Source organism: Calonectris borealis, chromosome 4 (genome assembly GCF_964195595.1).
Source record: "Calonectris borealis chromosome 4, bCalBor7.hap1.2, whole genome shotgun sequence".
Taxonomy (NCBI): domain Eukaryota; kingdom Metazoa; phylum Chordata; class Aves; order Procellariiformes; family Procellariidae; genus Calonectris; species Calonectris borealis.
This window is the reverse complement of record NC_134315.1, coordinates 78472075-78495399: the sequence shown is the minus strand read 5'-3', so window position 1 is coordinate 78495399 and position 23325 is coordinate 78472075. Positions and strand designations below refer to the sequence as shown.

Genomic DNA, 23325 nt, shown 5'->3' with positions numbered 1-23325 from the left:
TTACCATCTGGAGATTCTGGAGACTCTGGAGATTCTTTTTGATATTTCGAAGATTATCAACATCCTCCTCTTCAATTTCATTCTCCAAGGTGCTCATTTCTGTCAGGTAACATTGTAGAGTTCGCCAGCTACATTCCTAAAACAGTCAGCAAAATCATTATATATAACTTGTTTCCTGAGGGCAATTGATTCAGTTTTAAAAAAATCTCAATTGCCCATTGTTTTTATCCTCATATCAGGAATTCAGCTGTTGTTTTCTACAACATATATTTCATTTGTTCCCCTTAAAAGTCTTATTGTAAAATGTTACACGTGGCCTTAGTTCTGTGGTACATTATTACAGCTTTTGAAACATGAGTAATCTTTACAGGACACTTGAAGTGTTGGAATATCTCTTGGGAACACAAAGCTGCAGTATTTGCCACTAAACCGAGCCTTACTCCTGGTTGTCATGTGGCAATCACACCTTAGCAAAAGGGTTAACAGTCAAAGCCTCTGTCAGTTTTGCAGTGGCCTTTTTAGAGCCATCTTCAGTTAATGCATGTTGGTTGCTCTGTCTAATGTCTGCATCTGATCTGGCTTTTGAATACGATAAATAACTTTACATATCACTCTTAAAAGCTGTTTCAGGCACTCAGTGATAATATGCTATTAATCAGCCTCACACATTTGCATTTAAGCACTGGAGTTCTGAGATAGTTATGTCTTGATGTTGCCAGTGTATGAGAAAAATGACTCAGATAAGGAAGTGGTTGCAGAATCTGTCTTTAAATCTTTACTGAAACAAAATTAAGTGAGAATTCTTCTGGATTAAAAACTTAATTGGAGGTTCAAAGTAGTTAACAGATAACTCGCGTAAAGATTTTAGCTACTTCTCAATACTAAATAACTTGATGCTCTTGTTCATTGGTATACTTGCACACTAAATTAAAAAGAGAAGTAGTACAGATCAGCAGCCTGTCAATGATGAATAGTCTGTGGTAAAGCTGTACTTAGAACATTATCTGCACTCTGATGTGCAATTTTTTTAGAAAGAAGCGACCATGATGATAGTATTCTTGTGGAACTAAGTCTTAAGTATTAACTAAATACCATAAAATGTGGATATATAGCTAATATATGCAGAATGGCTTGGTAAAGTTTTGTTCCTGAAAAGAACTAGGTAGAGCATAACTGAGTTTCATCATTGGTGGGGTATAGAAGGCTTATAACTTCTTAAACAGAACCTACTAGAGGCTCTACATCTAGTTTAGATAAAATATGGGCAATTTCATATAGTAAGTCTAGTTTCATTCTCAAAATTGTTCTTGTGTTAGTGTTAATAGAACAGTATTGCCTCCTGCAAATCTTATGCAATGTTTAAATGATTCATAAAACATTTTTGCCTGTGAATTCAACCATATATTAAGCAGGATGAATAGGGAGAATTCATTTTGTGTTATGTATTGCACAGAACAATGAGGTAATATTGTACATCAGCCTGTTAATGTTTGAGAATACAAATCAAAACCAGAAGTGTCTTTAAGAAACTGCACTCCCTGCACTGACTTCAAACTGTTCAGATTTGTCTTTTGTATCTGCGTTTCTGATAAGCGAATTGTTTTGATGTAACTCAATAATATAGCATTTTAAAGTAGCTGTATCTTAGAAATTCTTCTGAAAACAGAAAATTTAAACTCACCTGTTTCTCATTTGGTGTGTAAAGGTCAAGATGAATCTTCTGTAGAGAAGGAGGAGAAAAAGTTAATTTTTCTGAAAAAATACATAGAAAAAATAAATAGAAAAGATAAATAGAAAAGGATCTTATAATAAAAGAAAATCAACCACTTACGTCCTTGCTTTTTTCCAGGAATTTTAAATCTCTTATTAAAGCTCTAAGAAGGTGCACTTTTTCTGTTGATAGAGTTGCTCCATAAGCTGCAGTCATAAGCATTACTGCTGAAATACAGCTGAAGATCAGTACTTTGCACATGATGTCAGTGTTCTGAGTATCTGTATGCTAGTATTGGAGTTGTGATATATGATGAGAGCTGATAAGTTGTCATTAAGCTGTTTAGTGTATTTATACTCTTCTTTCTGGGGGGGAAAAAGATGGGGGCGTCATGTAAAAGAGGTTTTATTACACATTTTTTCATATGTTGTACCTGTATGGCAAGAATCATTACTTTTGTTTTTCCTCCCCTGATGACACTTTGGAATTTTTATAAAGCAAGAGGGATTTTACCTACATTCACTGGTGTAAGAGATGCCCACACTCACTTTTGGCAGTCTCTCTTTGTGTTTTCTGCATGAAACACTTTTTCCCTCATGCACTGTCCCACTCCCCCATAGAATATGCCATAGAATATACTACTGCCACACAAAATATTGTCCTGAAGAGGTATAATTTAACCATTTTGTTTGTTTCTCTCTATATATTTATCCTTCCACAAATCCTGTGGCATTATTTAAGTGAAGAAGAAAGAAGCATTCTCATTTTAGTAATTGTTGATTAAACAACAGGAAGAAAGTTGGCTTCCTGTCTGAAGGTGGTTTTACCTGTCATCTTTTGCAAAGACTATACTAACGCAAAGTTAGTATAAGCTGAGGTGCGTCTTTATACCATCAAATTTAGGATCTTTATGAAAAAAACTCCAGCTGGATTCTTTGTTTTGGGATGTTAAACCATTTTTCCTGTTACTGTATATCTTAATGCTGTTCTTTTTCCCTTGTGTGCACCTTTCACTTTTCTCCAGCTTATAATGAAAATGCACTGCTTTTTAAAATTTTACAGATTTTCTTACTGATACCTAACCCACTGCATTTTGTGATATGTATCACAGTACTGCAGTTGAGAGTAAGCAGTCATTTGACACTGGACTGTTGCATAATACTGCTGAATTGTTTTTCTTTTCTGGTTCAGGGGTCTGTTGGCTGATACCTTTGGAATGTGATGTGCAGTGTTTAAAATTCATAGTTTTCTTCATTTTGAGTGTAGTTCTGAGCCAAATACTCCCCCTGCTGCCCAAAAGTCTCTAACGTTATGTGAAACGTTCTTTTGCTCAGTGAATTTAGCTGCTGCAGCTGGGTGGAGTAAATCCTGGTTTTGCACACTACTGTGGTTTGAAGTTTTGTAGCGTTCAGGATGAGCAAGACTGGGCTTGGATTAAATACAGTCCATTACTATAATTCTTTTTATTAGTGTCTGTTTGTCCACTAACCATTAAACTGGTGTTAATTAGCAGTGCGATCCCAGCTCCTGGAGATCTCGGTCTTCATTTCCTGGTTTTGAAATAAGTACAAACATTTAATACGTATGGTCATACAGAAGTCCTAGTAGCTACTGTAGCTTGCAATATGTAGTATTTGTGCAGTTTGAAACCTTTTCTGGCACTATATCTTTTGTCTACTTATTCTTGATAGTAACCAATTTCAAACAGGAGTTATGACTGCAGAGGTGAGCTGCTGAGCACTGGGTTGTCAGCTTTTCTCCAGGGTGCTTATAAAGTTAGGTCGTTTTATTCAAGATTTTTAGTTGTTTGGTTTAAGTTAATGTGTTTTGACTGTGTAAACTATTAAGAAATACCTCAATAGTGAGCACAAGACATGTTTTTGTTTGTAATTATTGCTTACTGTTTTCAACACTATTCAGTCTTTCCTATGTCAGCTCTATAAAATTACAGAGTTTTCTCTCTTCTTCATAAAATATTCCATGGAAATACATTTGGAAGCACTGAATTTGAGATTCTGAATCTGACGCTTTTCTGGAGTAGTTTTTAGCAGTTTAGGTTAGAGGTTGCTCCAAGCACTTCCTTTGTGCTGGAGTGTTGGGGTTTTTTTTTGCATCAGTGCTTAAAATACAACACAGCCAGCGCTAGATTATTACTTTATTTTCCCAGCGTTCTACTGTTTTCTTTTGCAAGCCTTGGAGAACTTAAAAAAAAAAAAAAAAAAAAAAAAAAAAGCCTGAGCATTCTGTCAAATTTTTCAGCAAGTTTGCAGATAGGTCTGCTAAAGAACTAACACTGTTTAGGTAACTAGCGCCCATAGGGCTTTTAAGAACATTTTCCTCCTAAGTCCTTTATAGGCCATAGTGTACAAAACTACGATTTTAGTTGTAGTCTAGGTGTAATTGGAATCAGATCTTTATCTGTTAATTGTTTTCAAAGACTAAAAGAGGCTTGTATTTCAAGAGCGGGGGAGGAATCTGAATATGCAGTACTGAATAAATTATGCACAGGAGTTTCAGTGATTAATTTTCCCGTAATGTTTTGCTTGCAGGCTTTGTGGTCCAATGGGAGAAAGCAACAGATCTTGTTTTGACCATTTTTATCGGATGTGCCAGGTGAGGGGGAGATGGCTTGGAGTGTATCGATAAACCCAGAAATGGCACAAACTCGGTTAATGTCAACACACAACCTAATGTTTGCATTATACCTTAAGTTTTGGGAGTCTGTCCTGCTTAAAAGTTTTAATCTTCACTGTGCTAGGTAAGCAGTTTCCGAAGTAGGTAAATTGCTCTTATAGGCTATTCTGTCTTCACTGTGTACATGCAAGACAAACCAAATCTGACCACAAGTAGTAGAGAGAAGTTGAATCTACAGGGACAAAGGCAGAATGTTCATGGTCATGGTACTAGGAAGACTGTAGGTCGGCTGTACAGCGGCCTTTGTGTTATTGGTATGCTGACCTGATGGTATAAGCCCCCCAACAATTCCCAGAGGTACTATTGTGTTTGAATAGATTTGTGTCCAAAAGGTCTTCATCTTTTTTTTAAATTAGGTTTTCCTTACTTGCATATTTTTCACTTAAGTGCTGTCTGTCAGATTATAACAAACCAGTAGTTCAGTGTACGCTCAGGGGCTCATACACTGTCAGAGATGGATACCTTTTTCAGATGAGAATATGCTGATGTGCTGTAACTTTTAAATACAGTAATATTTCTCTCTGTATGGTGTTGGACTTCTGCGCTGGTCAGATTTCAGTAATTATGCTCAATCTGAGCTCATATTTTTTACTGGGCAAGGAATTACTTAGGGTTTTATTCAGAGGTAGTGTGATTTAGATAGCCGTCCCAGCTTCACCACAGAGTTGATTGCATTTTGACAGGAAATGAAATTGCTCCTTTAAATTGCCTTGGAATCATACAGGATAAAGTAGTGCTGTCAGTGCTCAACCCCCAAAATCCTGCCTTTAAAAAGTATCGGGGCACATACTGGTGACCATGTCATACTGTGGGTTTTTTGTTTTGGTTTGGTGTTGATTTTAATGCACAATTATGAAAGGTTAGTTGATTTACATCTCATTTTCTTTCTAAATAAAATAGCATTACACTAAAACAAAATTATAAGAAAAACACTGTAAAATGCACCATACCTGAAAAGCTTTAAGGAACACTTTAAAAGTCTGACCTAAATTTTCGGGGAAGATTAATTAGCAGTAAAGCAAATACGTTAAAGGGGAACAATATTTGTGGATCAGGGAGCTGGGAAGGGAGAAGAATGTTTGTGTCTTGTGGTTATTTTAGTGGATTGTTTATACTTTTTGTAGTACTTGTGCCTAATATAAAGAATAAGGAGTCATTTTCTCTTTTAGAAAATGAGTAAAAGTAAATGACACACACTGACTAAACCCCTGATCTGTACAACTTCAAAGTCTGGAAAAGTTTTTACATAGGATCTGACTCCTCTCAGTTTAGGCTCTTTTTTTTTTTGTGTGTGTCTTTCTGAACTGAAAGCTTGCATCTCTTCCCCCCCCCCCCTTGCAAACCTGATGACTGGTGAATTTTGGAGAGAAGTTTTGGTTTCACTGAGGTATTAGGCATCTTGTTGATCAAGATGCTTGCCTCCTTTCTCCATCACCAGAACAAAGTCTTATTCAGCTAGAGTCACTGTGAATATCTTGTTTGGTATACTTTAGTTCATGTGCAGGTGTTTTTCAGACTCCTACTATAGTAGCATGCTTTTACAAGATTACTGTCAGTAGAATCATAGGAACCGCAGCAGAGTTCGTATGTCTGATGAAGGTGATAACCATCAATTTGTGATCACGGTGTGTTGATTTAACTCTTTCTAGCTGTGTTCTAGGCCCGTTTTAAAGAATTTTGAATAGTAGAAGTTGTCTTCTGTTTGCAGATCTCCTAGTTCTAAGCAATAACCTGTAGAAAGTAAGCCTTTAGTATTCTTATTCCGCTCAGTAGGGATACTCACGTAAACATGTTGAAGTGAAGATTTGAGTAAAGGGTTGAATGGCAGTTGTTTTTCATCTGATTTTAAGCCATCAAAAGGAGATAGCCACTTCTTTCCTCCTTCAGCCTTTTCTCAGTCTTTCTCTTCAGTCAAGCAGTAGCAGAGGTTTGTGATCCTGCCTGCATTTAAGAAATGGAAAATTAATTTTATTGAAGGTATTAGGTTAATAACAAAAGAATAAAAGTTTAAAAAAAATTAGCACTAAACTGTGTGAGTTTAATAATGTAAATCCTGTAAAATGGAGCACTTACTTCCCACGTCCCTGTGCTGCTAAAACTCAAAACTTCTAGCCTATTGAATAGGTAAGAGTTGTATTGTCTGTTGGGCAAGAGCAACTATGGCAGTATCTGAGTTACAGCCAGTAATCTGTGTCTCCATGCTGCAGTACTTTTTTAATAGATACTACAAGTAGAACAGTTTTCAAATAAATGCAGTGGATTCCATAACGTATTAGTATTTAAATATAGGAGTGAACTGATGGCTGTGTTTATAAGAAAACATAAGAAGAAGCAGGAGAGAGCATTAAATATTTTTTCTTTATTGCTTGCTTCTGATGGGATTATAGCATGAACTTTGCGTATTCACCCTGATTAGGGCAAGTACCCACTGTTTCAGGAGAAAGTGCCAAAAAAAACCCCCAAAGTGAGTAATTCTTAGAGTGAGTTTTTCCTGCAAGAATTTCAGTGGGGTTGTTTTTTTAAAGAAAGGCTTTTGGTTTTAGAGGGTTAACTAAAATGATCTGAAAATAGTTGACAATTGGGAATCTCTTCACAAAACCTGTGTTTGAAGTAATTTTTCATTGGAAGGACCAACATTAAGAGGGAACACTTTCTAAAAAAAAAAAAATTTCTTATAAACTAGCCTGTCCTTGGGGAAAGTAATTTTAGTCTTTCCTTAGGAACTGTCTAACATACGAGTTTTTATCCTCCGAAAAGTCTTGTTTGTAATTGTTCAATAGGTGTGGATTTAGTTAAGGTATGGGGTGATGGACTTATAGGAGCCTTGGTGTTTCCCTTCACCATAGTTAGCATCGGCTAAGTGTATTTTTCCTAACAGTGTAGTGAGATCTCATAGTATAGGTCTCTCCCCTCTGCATATTTAGACAGTCATGAATCTGCCTTGCGCCCAACTGTGTGGCCTGATTTTCATTTTAGAGAAGTGGTGTCTTAACCACACATGTCTGCTTAGTCCATTTTTTTCAATGCAAATCATTATTGCACCAAATGGCTCATAAATGCTGATGATGCCCGTTCTTCCTTGAGAAATTAAGAACCATCTCTAACTGAACTTTTCAAAGCAAGCTTCACTGAATGTAGAGCATTTGATGTTCTCGCCATTATTGTTGACAGCAGTGTGTTTTGATTGTTCATTTCTGTTGGTATATGAAATACATGCAACCAAATACCATAGTGAATGTTTATCTCCATTGACTTGTAACAAGCAAGAGCAACAACAAAAACAAAGGATGAGGGGAAGGATCTGAAGAACTAGAGGCTGGTCAGTGTCACCACAGTCCCTGGGGAAGTTACAAAGCAAGTCTTTGGGGACTTGAAGGACAAGGAGGTGACTGGCTGTGGACCAGTACAGATTTACCAAAGGGCACCTGCTGCTTTACCAGCCTGATTGCCTTCTGTAATGAAATATTTGGTTCTGTGGGTGAAGGGAGAGCAGTGGATGTTGCTTGTCAGCTTTAGCAAGAACAGTTGCTGATGATATCCTTTCAAGATTGTGGAGATAGGGGCTGGATAGGAGGACTGCAGAGTGGTGGAAAAACCAACGGGACCATCAGGTTCAAAGGATAGCGATTAATCATTTGCAGCCTGTAGAAGTCTTGGGGTATTTCTAATAGGCAGGTATTGAGGAGATAGATAGGCTCTTCTCCTGGCCTTTTTATATTAACAGTTGATGGTAGCTGCTAATGATCCCACTAATTGGTTTTACATGTGTGTAGAATGGCAACAGATTTTATGGACTTATTATAAATCAGGGTTTTTTTTAGTCACACAAGTGTGGTGACCAAACACGCAAAACATGCAAAAATATGTATGTGGCAGAGATGGATCATTTGATATCTGTCTGAATTATATTTGAGCACGAGTAGTAGTCTTCAAGAAGTTAGTTTTTAAACAGTCATAATTATTGGTGTAGGGGTTGCTACAGAATTATTAGAACAAGAATCTGAAATTACTAAAAAGTCGGGTAACACTATGTGATAAATGTTGACTATCCCTGACTTTTTTCCTTTAATTGTTGGCCATTGTAAATATAATGCAGTTAGGGCATTACAATAAGAAGAGCTTCTTCATTACATATGAAGAAGAGCAACAGAAATTTAAAAAAAAAGTTCTCCTTTTCAGAAAGTAAACTTACTGAGATTATGAACTTCAGAGTCAGTGTTTTCGTTTTATGGTAAAATTTGGGGTGATTGCAAGTCTGAATGAGAAAATGAATTACTGTAAGAGTTACAGCTTAATGTAAAGTAATTAGGGTTGATTAATAAAGGGTAAGGATTAGGACTTCATGTAATACAGGTTAAGATCGTGTGCTGTATTTACAGAGGAAATAGTTGAATTTTTGCAAGATTTCTGGGTGAACTTTTATGGCTTCTTTTTTGTGTAGGTATAATCTGTCTTCAGTAGTTCCAGCATACATTTACAAGCATGATTAGTCCCGTTTGTTTGGATTTTCCCTTTTGTATACAACGGATTTTGTAAGAGCTGTCTCCACAGTAAGTGTTGCCAGTATCAAAATTTCAGTTACCAATTTCCTCTTAGTTGAATGTACACCAAACTTCCTAAAAGTGTTCCTGATCTACCCACAAAATAATACAAGTGTTAACCTCTAATAGTTTTGTTTCACATTTCTTTTTAGGTGAGGAACTGTAGAGACCAATAAAAATGCACTGCTGATGAGACACAGTTCTGTGAGTTTGGCCCACTGATTTTGTTGGCATATGGGTGGAAAACTGAATAGGTCCTTCTTGTTCCTTATGATTTCCAGGAAGAAATACGTGTTCTGGACCTAGGTGTTGGGTATTTCTCTGTCTGCTTAAGAAAAGGGAAAGCAAAATGGAGGTATTCTGAAGAGAGGAAATCAAATCAGAGCGTTGTTCTTGAATGGTGTCACCATAGGTTAACTATTACTGATGCAGTGTGATAGGGAGGACCTACAGAGTGAAAGTGTCATGAACCCTCTGGGTTTTTTTGCAGAGATTCTTTCTAAAGTTGTTGAATAATTACTTGTTGTTGTAATATATACCGAAACTCTTAAATACTTAGGTGGTGTTCTAAGTATGTTACCTTTAGGAGTAACCATTGGTGAGGCGTAAGCTGCTTGGCCACCAATATAATCATCCTGGTGGGCCTAAGATGAAGAGGTGCTTTGTTGTGGCTGGAAAGAAACTGAGATCTGGCAAACACTCTAGGTAGCTCAAATTGGAACAATACTTGTTTTCATTTTGGAATGGAGGAGGTCACTTAAGGGGTAGGGACACTCTGGAGTGAGAGATAAGGGTGCTTTCTTCCGTACTTTTCCTTTCAAAAGCCGGTAAATACTTTCATGTTTTCAGAATCAGTCTGTGGTGTCTCACTGGAGCCTCACTGTACTGGGTGGTGAGTGGTGTCAAAAGTTTAAGAAATTCTCATGTAATAGCCAGAAAGCAACCCCACATGAAAACCTGTTGAGCCATTTGCTGCCACCATGCAAACTCTGACCTTGATTTCTCCTTCAAATACTTCAGGAACATATCACAGACTACTTTTGAGTTGCTCTAGAGAAATTTTAAGTTACTGTGCTGAAATACACAGTTACTGCATTTTATCACAAATGAGACACTGAGTGATACAGAGGTCACAGCTCTGTTCTTAAATGCTGCTTGTAGTTGTGTAACAAAAAATGAACAACTAGGAAAGGCTGTAATAGTAATTCTTGAAGTGGAACTTCATGTGCCTTTATCCAGTGCCAATGACTGCTGTCATCATGCGTGTGCAAAACCAGACAGGTTGGGACAGAGGAGCTTAGCAAAATACTTTATGATCTATAAATCAGAGATGTGTTGTCATTCTCCCACCACCACCAGGTGTCCTGGAAATATGATTAAATGGCAGATGATGTCATGTCTTACCCAAATAAGGCCAGTCTTTGACACATTACTTTGTGAGAAATAAGTCATGCATTCCTTTAAAAAACTTGTTAGCAGTTTAAGGTTCTAGAACTGCAGTAGATAGATTTAGGTCCCAAGTGCTTTTTCAGAGGAATTTAGCTGAGCTGCAGATTGAGTGTCTTTGCCCAGATTGCTTCTTTGTATGGTTGGTGGTGAGCTTGGAGTATGGTAGAGGGATGGACTTGAGCCTGGTTTTGTAGCGATCGGGAAAGGCAGATCACATATTGGCAAGATGGACAAGGATCAGAATGGGAAGCTTCCTGTTTCAGACTCCTAAAGTGCAAACACCAACTGGCTTTTACGGATGGATTCACAACCATAATAGCTTTTCAGCCATGCAAGCAGAGTTCTAAATGCAGGAAATACAATTGCCTGATACTACGGCTTTGGCTAGTGCTGCTTTCTCTGGCTTCTCAGCCTTTCTGTTTGCATAGGTTAAGACCTGGGAAATTCTCAGAAGATCATCTTTTTCATTTTAAAGCTTGTGTTTTTTCACTGTATCTTTTAAGTGCTGTTATGGTCCCTCTAGGATGTCTAGATGGTCTGTGTAGGCCCTCGTGTACCTATGTCTCTTGACAGACTGGGTGCCTGCCATGTTGTTATGCAGCGTCATTTGATGAGAGTAGCACTATGTTGTGGTTTAACCCCAGCCAGCAACTCAGCCCCACACAGCCGCTCGCTCACTTCCCCCCGGTGTGTTGGGGGAGAAGATTGGAAGGGTAGAAGTGAGAAAACTCGTGGGTTGAGATAAAGATAGTTTAATAGGTAAAGCAAAAACCTCGCGCGCAAGCAAAGCAGAACAAGGAATTTATTCCCTGCTTCCCATCGGCAGGCGGGTGTTCAGCCATCTCCAGGAAAGCAGGGCTCCATCACGCATAACGGGTACTTGGGAAGACAAACGCCATCACTCCGAACGTCCCCCCCTTCCTTCTTCTTCCCCCAGCTTTATATACTGAGCATGATGTCATATGGTATGGAGTACCCTGTTGGCCAGTTGGGTCAGCTGTCCCGGCTATGCTCCCTCCCAGCTTCTTGTGCACCTGGCAGAGCATGGGAAGCTGAAAAGTCCTTGACCAGTGTAAATGCTACTTAGCAACAACTAAAACATCAGTGTGTTATCAACATTCATATCGCAAACTAAATCCAAAACACAGCACTAGGAAGAAATTTAACTCTATCCTAGCTGAAATCAGGACACGCTAGGATGGGGATTCAGTTCTTGTGCTCTGTTCTTTGTCTTGAGGTGCAGTTACTTGAGTGTATTTATTAATGGTATAAATTGTAATGAAAAAAAGCCATCTTTATTCAGCATACAGCGTGTTGAATAAATGTTGGCTTTTAAGGCAGTGCTATCTTGTGTCAGGATGATAACCACAATGCTGTTAACTTCAGAGTGCGCATGCACGCACCAAAAAACTCAAAAATCCTCCCTGTTTTTTTTTTTTCCCATCATACACTGTGTTATAGGGGACTGAATATGAAGTTTTCTACATCAAGTCTTCTGTTGCTCAAGTTTTACAAACAGGCTTTAACAGAGGCAGGCTACGTGTTTCAGCTCTGCAGTTATCTATTCAGGAAGACTAGTGCAATCAGGTATTCTTTTTTTATTTGTTTGGTTTTTCTTCCTTATTTTAGCTGTCGGAGAAAAAGCCTGGAGGCAAAAGATTTCTGGTTTTCAGTATTATTGTTTTGCAATGGGAAAGAGGCTGTTACATACACTGGCAAACTAAGTCGTTGCCAAACTATTCTCAGTCTCTGGATTTAAGAAATGTATGGTAAAATGAAAGTTGAAATTCCCCTACTAGGTCAAAAGGCCAGTGCCAGATTATAACAATACAGGATGTTAACAAACCACAAACAAAGAATATTGTTTTACCTTACTGAAAGCTATGATAATGCACATGCTAAGCCGATGGCCTAGATTCATCACTAGATAGGGACAAAAGCTATTGAGGTACAGCGTCAGTGCTGGATGGCAGTAATGAAGGCTCGAAATTGTATATAGGCATTTTTATGACAATGTACCTGTTCTCTTAAAGTTCAGTTTCTTGATTCCGTTTTCTTCTTGCTCATTTTTCCCATTTGCTTCAGATTGATTGTGTGGGATTTACTGGGGAGGGGCAGGGGCTTCCCCACACGTACTTATTTTGCCTACTGTCGTACCCACAGCCAGTATTCTATTCCTGTACTTCCTGTAGATCCTGCATTCCCGGTCCAGTGTTACAAGCATTAGCGCAGTAGAAGTGTTTGAAAGAGACTGTGTCCTCTTATTCTGCCCATGTTAGCCAACCCTTCTGTCTAGAGAGACCCTGTGGAACTTCGTGGAGTTCTGTTGAAGATACAAAGGGTTTGTTTTGAAATAGTCTAAACAACAACATTGAGAGGAGAATAACAGTTTATTTTCTTTAAATTCTGGAGCTATGCTTCATCAGCTGAAGAGTGCATTTAATTCAGTTCTTTCTCCAAAGGTGGCCACAACCAGAATCTTAGGGCATATGATATTTCTGAGCACTTTCCCAAATGCCAGCTGTTCTCAGCTTAGAGGAATTACGCAGTCAGAAGTGGTTCCTTTGTATTGACTAACCCACAATGTGTGTCCAGGCCCTGCTTTGAACCATGCAAACTCTTAGCATCCACAGCATAAATGATTAGCAAGTTCCACAAATCTACCTACTGTGGCTTTGCTTGTTTTGATCCTGGTTCCTGCTAGGTTTATTTGATGGTATTATCTTTCAGTCCTTGTACTGGAAGAGGCAGTGAGACTTCCTGTCTGCCTGCGCTGTGACACTCAATATTATGTGGAACTTTGTCCACAAGAATTGGCTCTTTTCTATGCTGTCTCTCCTGTCCTACTTGTTTGTTGTACAGAACAACAGAAATTTGATTGTTCTTGTTGCCCTTTCTTAAGCCCTTTGAAGTTCTGCTGTTCTCCTTTGGAAATGAGGGGACTGCAACTGATATTTTTCTTTTCTTTTTTTTTCAGACAGTTGCATGGTACTATTTTCTGGTTTGTTCTGTGTTACTTTGTTTATAGTTCCTGACATCAGATTTGCTTTTCTAACATAGGCTGCACACTGAACTGACATTGACATGGCACTGTAACTCCAAGATCTTGGTTTTAATTGCTAATTGTCAGATTAGAGGCCATCTCTTGTTTTTTTTTCTTTCACATCTTGCTATCTTGCTTTCTTTGGTGAAGCTTCTCCAACTCTCAGCAACACACCGGTATTTTAAAGCAAGTAGGTTTTAACAATTGAAAATGACCTGTATCATATCATTCAAAATCTGGCTATAATCTGTCATTGTCAAATAGGTGACTTATACCAAATGTTTATTTCTCATACCCTTGATTTCTTAAGAAATCACACAAACACGTTTTATCTCTGTAGTGTTAGGGTTTGGTTTCATTGTAGTGCTAGCATAAACTTGGGTGTTGCTCTTGCTTTAGTTCTAATCCATATACTCCTGAAAGAATTGTATGGGGTGGTGTGCTTTCTTCTTTCAGTCATCTTTGAGTACAAGTCAAAACCTTTAGAACGAAGACTTTATCTAGATGCACGTAGAAAAATAAGTGATTCTCTTTACTTGCCAGTAGTATTTCATAAATCTCTTCTTTCTTTTATTTGGTGCTGCAAGACTTCCTTCTATTCAGTATTAAGTGATGCTTATTATAGCCACTATGCAAGCGATTATGATGTAAGTTGAGGCAAATAGCATTTCTTAACTTTTATGCTGTATTTGTCACAGTTATTGAAAGATTTTGCTTGGAGGTATCCTAACTCCAGAAGAGTTAGGTGGACTCTTTAGAATTAGTTGGGTATTTCCTTCAGCAAAAAATGTGACAACTGCTATTTAGAGAGAATAGTGTAGCTTTCATTTATCATCTAAGTAATCTGTCATTCTGTGTAAGGAAGTGTGACAGTGAATCTAGTTTCTTAATATCTAATTTTAGGAATTTTTGTAATGAAATAACAACTGAAAAAGTGATGTCATCTCAACTTTTTTCCAGGTTCAGAGGTAAAAGGAATTCCATTTTTACATGTGAACCTGTTGTTTGTGGTCTCCAAGGACTTAGTATTTTCTTGAAAGGTGTGTTCTTGCTCATTTTTCTGGTCTGTTCAAGACAACTAAGTCGTGTTTGTGATGCTGTAAATGCTATTAGCTACAGCTTGAACTGTGGACAAATGAGCTGCCAAGACAGCTGATTTGTCATTAAGATGGTTTTCCATTGTGGCTTCTGATAACTATGACATAACTAACAATGGTAAGTTATCTGTCTGAATGTGAAGGTGCAATATTGCCTTTGCCTGTGGTGATGAATAGGTTGGTCTTGCTCCCTGCTTAGTTTCAAAGAAAAGAAGCACACCCTTATTAAATTTACTTTCAGTGGATGGATGATGGCAGGAAAGAGATCTTCATCCTTAAAATGAAGATGTTTATCTAGTGAGAGGCAAGTGGTGTATGAGCCCCTTCTTTTGAATTCTAAGAATTGGGTATGTGCATCTGCATGCAGGGAGGTATTCAGAAACTCAAAGACAGGCAGTTACTTGTTCCTGCTGTGCATTCAGAGTCTAAAATGTGGAAGCCTATACAAGCGTAGAGTGTTCTACGCATGCCATGTTTCTTTTTGGGGGTTTTTTGAATATAACGCAGTAGTGACTAAATATGGTATTTACTGGGGAAGAAATTGATCCCTAAGTCTTTGTCATCCAGTGTCTCAAAATGCTGGACAGTATTGTTTTTTTCTCTCTGTGCATTTGAAATTAATTCTTAAAGGAACAAAGTGATGAAATAGTAATAAATATCAAATGCATCTTGAGCTCCTAACAGAGTTTAAGGCAAGTGACTAAATATAGGAGCTAGCTATTAGAGTAGGGTTTATTTTCACATAATGGTTGAGGTTGGAAGGCACCTCTGGAGATTGTCTAATCCAACCCCCTGCTCACGGTAGCATCAACTAGAGCAGGTTGCTCAGGGTCATGCCTAATCAGGTTTTGAGCATCTGCAGGGATAGAGACTCCACAACCCTTCTGGTCAGCCTGTTCCAGTGTTTGACCACTGTTGACATTTTGAATAAAACACAAAATGAGTAAAATTTTTTTAAATCTTATGTTTAAATGGAATTTCCTGTATTTCAGTTTGTGCCCATTGCCTCTTGGCCTGTCACTGGGCACCACCGTGAAGAGTCTGGGTCCATCTTCTTTACTGCTCCCCCTTCCCTGAATCAGATACTCATACACCTTTATAAGACCCATGAGCCTTCTCTTCTGTGGGGAGGATTATTCCTCCCCATGTGCAGGACTTCGCATTTGCCTTTGTTGAACTTCGTACGGTTCTTGTTGGCAGATTTCCCCAGCCTATCAAGGTCCCTCTGAATAGCAGCACAACCATCTTGCCTGTCAGCCGCCTCTCCCAGTTTTGTATTCTCTGCAAACATGCTGAGGGACCACTCTGCCCCATCGTCCGGGTCATTAGTGAAGATGTTAAATAGTATTGGCCCCGTATTGACCCCTTTGCGGATTAATGGGGCCATCACTGATGAAGGTACTTTGTTGAGCCTTCCACCTTCCCTCTGTAGATAGAAGCAAGCTATCATTTGCCCGGTGCATCGTAGCTAAGCTGATTATGTGAATATAGAGGGTAGTTTAGATGCCAGTTGGGGATGTCAAGTAAGACTTCAGCTCATACTCAACAGAAAGTCCCCTGTTAAAATAACTTCGTTTGAATTAGGTCTTAGTGGCCTAAAACTAAGGAAGTTTTGAAAAATTGTCCTGATCTTACATGGGTAAAATGTAGCTGGTTCCACTCGGGAAGGCTATCTTGGCATTAGAATAGTTCAGTTCGAATTTCACCTCAATTTCACCGGTATTAATTAAAAAGTGGAATGCTAGGTACTACTTGGAAAGGAGAACAAAACTCTGCTATGTAAATCTGAGGTGCACCCACATCTTCAATAGCGTGTGTGGTTCTGGCCCCCCCGTCTGGACACAGATAATGGCAAAGCAGATGACCAATGGAATGAAAATGCAAGAGTCAGCTAAGTAGACTCAAACTCTTCAAGCTGGAAGAGGTGTGAATGAGGAAAGATATTAGAGGCCTATAAACTCAGCGAGCTGACAGAGGGTAAAGAGGGAATATTTCTTTAGTTGAAGAATAAACAGTGAAACAAGCCGAGGTGTTGGGTTCCAAATGAAACGAAGGTTTCCTTCTTCCATCTCAGTGTAGTTAAGCAGAGGAACTCCTTGCTACAGGATATTTTGGGTGTCAAAAGCTTACAGAGTTTCATAAAGCCATTAGAAAATTTTATAGCTCCAGTAGTATTTTTTTTTTCCTTTAAAAACAAAGATGCTGCCTTTTATTCAAGAAGCTCTTAAGCCACAAATCATAAGCGACTCAGAGACTATACTGGAGTAGTATCTTCCATAGGCATCCTCTGTTGGTCCTGTCAAACAAAACGTTAGACTCGGGAGACCTTTTTGAAAGAAGGTTGGAATGGATTATTTTCAGCTGTTTGTAGCAGGACCCTTTCTTAAGATGATTGTATCTTCACTACCCTTAATGATGCAGATCAGGGAAACAAGGATGCTGGATCAAATGAGGCGGCTGTGGTTCCTTTTTCACTTAGCATAGATGGTACGTAAAATTCTGCCTTGCAACTATATCCATTTTGTTCCAAAGACAACATGTGAGATTTGTGGTAGTGCCTTAGACTTCTTGTTGTAGAGTCATTAATTTATCAACTTCAAAAAAACCCAAAACCAACTAAAAGTTGCAGTTTGCTTCAGTCTTAAGAGTGGGAGTTTTAAGGAATACACTACAGAAATAATGAATACAAATGCAAATTCAATAGTGATTACAAGGGCAAATTTCCGTACTAGTGACCTGGCACGACATGAATTTGAACATAAAACCAAGCAAAAATATCTTTTGCTAGGAAAATCCTCTGTGGGTGTCAGTGGCTGATTCAGAGCTAAGGAGTGTTCCTGGTTCTTTCCCTTTCACTCATGTTGAAAATTATTTCATTACTAACATAGATGGAGCAAAGCCATCTTTGGTCCTAACACAAACGCTGTAATAGACAAGCTGAATTTCATATGTGTCTGCAATGCTTTGTTACTATTAAAAGTATTTTTCCCTATCTAGATCACAGTTTTTATGAGTTTGCTCTACTTCTGTTCCTATTAGGCACAACAGTTCAGTATCTAGTTCGTTTAAAAACTGTAAGCTCAACACAAGTTTTGTGTTGCTTTACATATAGAAAAATCACAAAACCAGTTGATTTGGTATAAGGTCATCAGTACAGTGATCAGAGCTAAATTTTTATACCGCTTAAAGTCTCAATAGTATAAGTGTTAGCACTGTGCCTTTTTTGCATAATACTAAACACTTGCGATACGAAGTCATACATATAGTAGGTCAGAGGGTTATTTCTGAGACATTCTACTTTTGCCATAATAGTTAATTTTTTTTCTAAACGGAGCGATAAGCTTTTCAAGATAAGCATCTCTTTACAGTGTGATGATACGGAAGCTGAAATTTCACCCAACTGTTTCTGAAGTGCTGGCAGAAGCTTTTCTGCTGTTTGTCTGACGTATATTCTGGAGTACTACTTATATGTAGGCAGACTGGTTGGGACCACTGCACTGTGCATTTCTGATAAGGATACAAGTTATATCTTCCCCATTCAGATTCCAGTGAAACTTGAATCAACTTTGTTCAGTTGTTCCCAATGACATGGCGCTGTTTGACTCATATTAGTGCTGGGAGTTGAAGAAGGCAAATCTTTCTAAATCAAATGCCAGATAAAATGTCGTAGTTTTTTTCTAGCTGTGATAATCTTGGGATGGACGGAGTGGTGAGTGCTGTGTTCTGTTAGACAAACTGATAGAAGGGGATAAACTGTTCAGCAGAGTCCTCTCATGAGATTTTTGTTGACCTGTACCTGCCTGTGCAAAGTTCTGGGCAGATATGAAGGTGTATTGGATTTAATGTGGCATAAATTTTGCATATCCTTACTTACAGAACAGTTGATGCGAATCAGATAATGTGCCTATTATCCCACAATCAAAGCTTCTTTGTATGTTTGCAATGACACGGAAATGTTTTTCTTTCCAGATATGTGTTCTGTGATCCCATACTTTTGGATAGTCATGGATTTCTAGAGTCTGAGTCCAAAGCAAATAATGTCTGTAGTTCCCTTTTTCACTTCTTCTATCTTGCTTTTGTCTGTTAGTGTAATTTTCACAGTAAATATTGCTAGACAGCACAGCCTTAAAAAGAAAAAAAATGGTTTATGATTCTCAGGATGAAGAATAAATACAGCAGCTTCTGTACAGATCTCTCCATTTGTGTAAAGAGTTGACAGTCAAGACAATATAGGCAAGAGAAAGAGAAGGCTGAAACTGAGGAGAGATTTCCTTCAGGTCCTGCTGTGCAGCCCCACTTTGTAGCGTATTACTTGAGACTTAGCAATCCAGTCAAGGACAAGATGATGATGTGCCAGTTCTCCTTAGCGTGGACAGGCACTTGGTTGCTGCTACCCAGGTATGACTGTTGATTGTTGACCTCTAGACAGGAGGTAGGAACCAAGAGAACTCAAGGAACCAGTTTCAGGAAAAACAAAGTGCTCCAATGAATGGGTATTTTCAGTAAAATAAATTTAAAATCAGTCATGGAATACAGTAAATGAAATAGTGATGCAGTTTTTATGAATTTAGTAGGGATAATAGAGTCTTAATAGGGAAATCTTTATGGTTTTTGGGGATGCTAAAAACATTATCAGATGGGTAGCTTATCAGGAATAAAGTTTCAGATGATGTTGTGAGGAAGCAAAGGTATTTTACCTGCAGAGGGAAATTGCCATACCCATCACAAAGTTAAGACCGCATGAACCCCCCTTCAGTGAAGAACCCTCTCTAATTCTATACATATAGCTGTATTTTTTGTAAATGGGGCAAGAGGATAAGCTTAACCCGTTCCATTCTTTCTGGGCAGATAGACCTCAGTTTTATAATCTTACTTAAGCAGTCTGATCTCGCTTTGTGGTCTAGCTGTAGATGTGGTTCTACACTTAGGACCATTTTTCTTCATGTCTTTTTGACTTAACTTAAGGTAAAAGCCTTTATCTTAAGACTATCGAAAGGTCCGCAAAAGTCCGTTGCCATTACTACTTCTCTAGTTTTCTTAATATAATTTCTGACTTGCTCTTTAGGTTAGGAGTACTCATTTTTTCGTTTGTAAAGCCCTTGTAGAGGAACTTGGGCTCACATGTACGGCTTGACACAGCCTAAATGATGGGTTTGATTTGTTACATACTCGAACAGCTGTTACTGTGCAGTTGTTGGGAGGTAAGGCATTTGCTACTGGGTCGTTAGAGAAGTTGGTTGATTCACACAGGTGATTTCCACAGTTGAGGTCATTCTGTATTCCTTTTTGCAATGAAACAATGAGCGTGTTTTCCTTTGATTCTTGTGTGCGTTGCCAGTTTTGCTCTTTTGCAACTACTCTGTCACCCAGCTTATCTTGTTTCCTTGGTTGAGGAAGACTTCTTTTACTATCCCCATGGCTAAGAGAAGTCTGTCGCTGTTATCTGAGTGCTAATAGAGTACAGAAGAGCAATGGAACATGCATTTGTGAGATTGAAAATAAACTTGTCATGTCTAATGTTTACAGGAGAGACCGATGAGAAATAGCTAGGTTAGCTGTTAGCTGTGCATAGCATTTTTTACAAGCTTTGTGCAAACAAAGGGGAGAGCTTTGGGGCTGAGCTGGAGGAGAAGGTTGGGAGGTGTCCTCATAGATATGAGTGCCTAAAAGAAGGCTTCTACCAAATGATTCATCTACTCAGGATAGCAGTATCTAGGTTATGCTGTGCACCTAATTCTGGGGAAACTAGGAAGTATGTGAAAAAAATTACAATGAAATAGTTACCTCAACAGAAAATAAAACTTATACATCATACTATGGTAACAGCATATTTCATAATTTAAGTCCTGTGGTAATTTTAAAAGAGCGCATGCCCCTAGATCTGCATGTCTGTCCCAGCCACGTCATGACCCCGTACCCGTGCAAGACCCATATGTGCGTCACCTTCCCTTCTGTACTTTGGTTTTCTCAGAAAGGAAATGCAGTTGCGTGGGCTGGAAAGGAGATGCTATGCATTCTAGCTAGGTTGTGATCTGGACGATTAGTATAGCACCCGTATCAGCTCATACCTATCTCTCAGTCTAAATGGAGAAATCAGAAACTATAGTGTAATTCTTCCCTTTAGTGCTTAAAAAGCATCATAAAATACCCCGAAAAAATTGGTGGATCTTGGTAGAAGCAAGTTTTTCCAAGATTTGTGTCAGAATGGGGGGAGTAAGTTTCTATGGTACTAGGCCAGTTAGGAGACTGGGAGTATTAAATTCCAAACCAGTGGAGACTACTTATCTGGCAAAATTGCAAGAGATATGTGAAGCACTTCAGACCTAGAACATGTTTTCTGTTTAAATGCATGCACTGTTATTTTGTTATTTGTGTTATAATAATGCCCAGGCATGACAAGTGAAATCCAAACCCATTATATATAGAAGAAGAGAAGCTACTGTTGTATTACATTGAACATGCTCCTAAATAATGATGAGTAATAATAATTCCTAGAAAACTTGTGTTGAGTAGGGTTCAGGTGTTAAGTCTTGCACATATAAGTTTTCTGGAGTTTGGGAAAGATGTTTTTACATTTCTGCAGCTCTGGAAGCGGTTTTCAGAGAGGTAAGACTGAACAGCATAGTAGCAGAAAGAATATGACTGATTTTCACAAGAGAAACTGCACTCTTCTGAAGCGATGGATTATAATCTGAGGAAAGTGGGTTACAATATCCAAATACCATAAAAGCATTTGGTCTGTAACCTCATTATATCTGTATATTACCATTTACTTTTGCTCATCAGTAATAAAAAGTGCAGGAAATTGAAACTTTGATTATGTAGTTAGAGGTTTCTGAAAGGACCACAGTGATCTGATTAGAGTTTATTCTCTTCTCGCTCTATTTTTGCAATCTTGATAAAATATGAGAAGTCTATTAAACCACAAAGTACAAGTTTAAATTGCATACAAGCTCTGCACAAGGCGTAGACTTATTTTGGGTGATTCCCCACTTCAATAGCTAGATATGAAGGTCAGTAGACTATATTGTGGAAAGGTTGAAATTTTAGTGCTGAGTTCTCACTTGGTCTCTGGACTTTCTTATTGACAAATTTGGCAGTGGAAGCAAAAGTGATGGAGAAATTTGCTTGGGTATTGGTCTTCCTACCGTTATTCAAATTACTGTACTTTTTACTTTCCATATCTTGCCGAAGGAAAGATTGACAGTGATTTATTAGTGGCAAATGCATCATAGCAACTTCAGTCATATATTCCATAACCAAATGCGTGAGACGGTAAGCGTTTTGTCCCTCTGCCCTGTTCAGATCCAAGTTTAAAAGTTTTAGTAATATAAAGATTTTGATATAAATGAATAGGAGCAGAGAGGCACTTGAATGTGTCATTTTGTGCCTATTCAATTTTAAAACTTTTAAGAAAAACATCTTTTGGATTTGCTCTTTAGTGTTAGCATATCAGTAGTACAGCACGTGTGAAAGGCTGGCTTCCATGAGATAAAGTGGGGAACAGAGAATGTGTGATCAGTGAAAAGTTCCCTTTTTAACCACAGAGAATACCAGTCACTGAAACAAGTATAAAAATGACTATGGCTTACTAGACTGTAATCACCTAATCATGCCTTTGTCTATGGGACGAGCTGTCAATGGAATGGCCATTGGCATTTACGTCCAAATGTTAAGGTGTTGCTTTCTGAAAGGCAGCACTGCATAGAAGAGAAACCAGGGTGGGAGAGGAGAACAGGATGGACAAAAAAAAAAATACCATGAAAACAGATAACATAAATGCACCTTCCATCTATGGAAAATGGAAGGACTTCAATCTGATGCAGCATATAGCCCATTAATACTGCAAATACAAATAGGATGTAAATGTTTTGGACACTTCAGGATTTTCAGTATGGGGATAGTTACACCTTAGATGCTCAATGCATGAAACTGCTACCATGCGTTATCACAGTAATGATAAAAGGACTTTTCAGTGCGTTTGTTTCAGACTGAGGCTAGAGGAAGAGAAGTGAACGTGCAATATTGTCATTATTTTGATTCTAGGAAACTGTTTGCTCTTATTTTTGTGCTGGATTTATATAATATAATCTTTTTATTGTAAATCATTCTTCTTTTTTCAGCCTTTAATGAAGAGAGTATTCTAACGCAAGCCATTTATTCCAAAATTGAGGTGTAAAGATTTGAGCCAGATAACCAAAATAAAGTAGCAGACTTTTGCTACTGGCTCGTAATCTCTGCTTTACAGAAGCCTTTTCTGGTAATAAGCTTTCTGTGCAAAATAGGAGGCTTTGGTCAGCTTTTGAGTGCCCCACGGAAAGCTCTTGACATTTCCAGAAGGAAATGAAACATTACCTCTGTGAAACATCTCCTATTCAAAAGATTTTGTCATTGTGTTTTGGTGTAGTGTGATAATTTTTTTTTTTCATATTTTGACATGAAATTACCATCAGATTTTGATTCCTGCTGTTTTAAAAAGAGATTTAATGCTGACGGTTCTTCCTGATCCTGTCAGGATACTGTAATTGGTTATGGACTGTAAGACTTGCCCATTGTTAGCAGAAGCATCTGAAAATTGAAGCTGATAGAATTATATGTATTTGTGGGTGATTTTCTTCCCTTTCTGGTGAGATGTTCTTAGTTTCAGAGTTCTGAGTCAGTAAAACACTTCATGGCTGAAAGTTACTTCCCCTGATGGCAGCGGCGTCAAAGAGGTATCATCTGATAATATTAGACATTAAAATCTCTTAAAAATACTAACTGATGAATCAAACTGACCAACTGTTTCCT

The 23325-nt window shown here is 38.2% G+C and overlaps 1 long non-coding RNA gene across 3 annotated transcripts in view; it reads left to right on the top strand.

Moving 5' to 3' along the window:
• The window catches only part of LOC142082238 (uncharacterized), a 31333-nt gene continuing 8008 nt past the window's right edge, over positions 1-23325 (top strand). Inside the window, exons 1-2 of one of the 3 annotated variants that reach the window (XR_012673626.1) lie at positions 1-89; positions 4261-4324. This is a non-coding gene — a long non-coding RNA (uncharacterized LOC142082238). Of the gene's footprint in view, positions 107-4260; positions 4325-23325 lie in introns of all 3 variants that reach the window. The other 2 variants (XR_012673624.1, XR_012673625.1) reach the window with 2 other exon arrangements.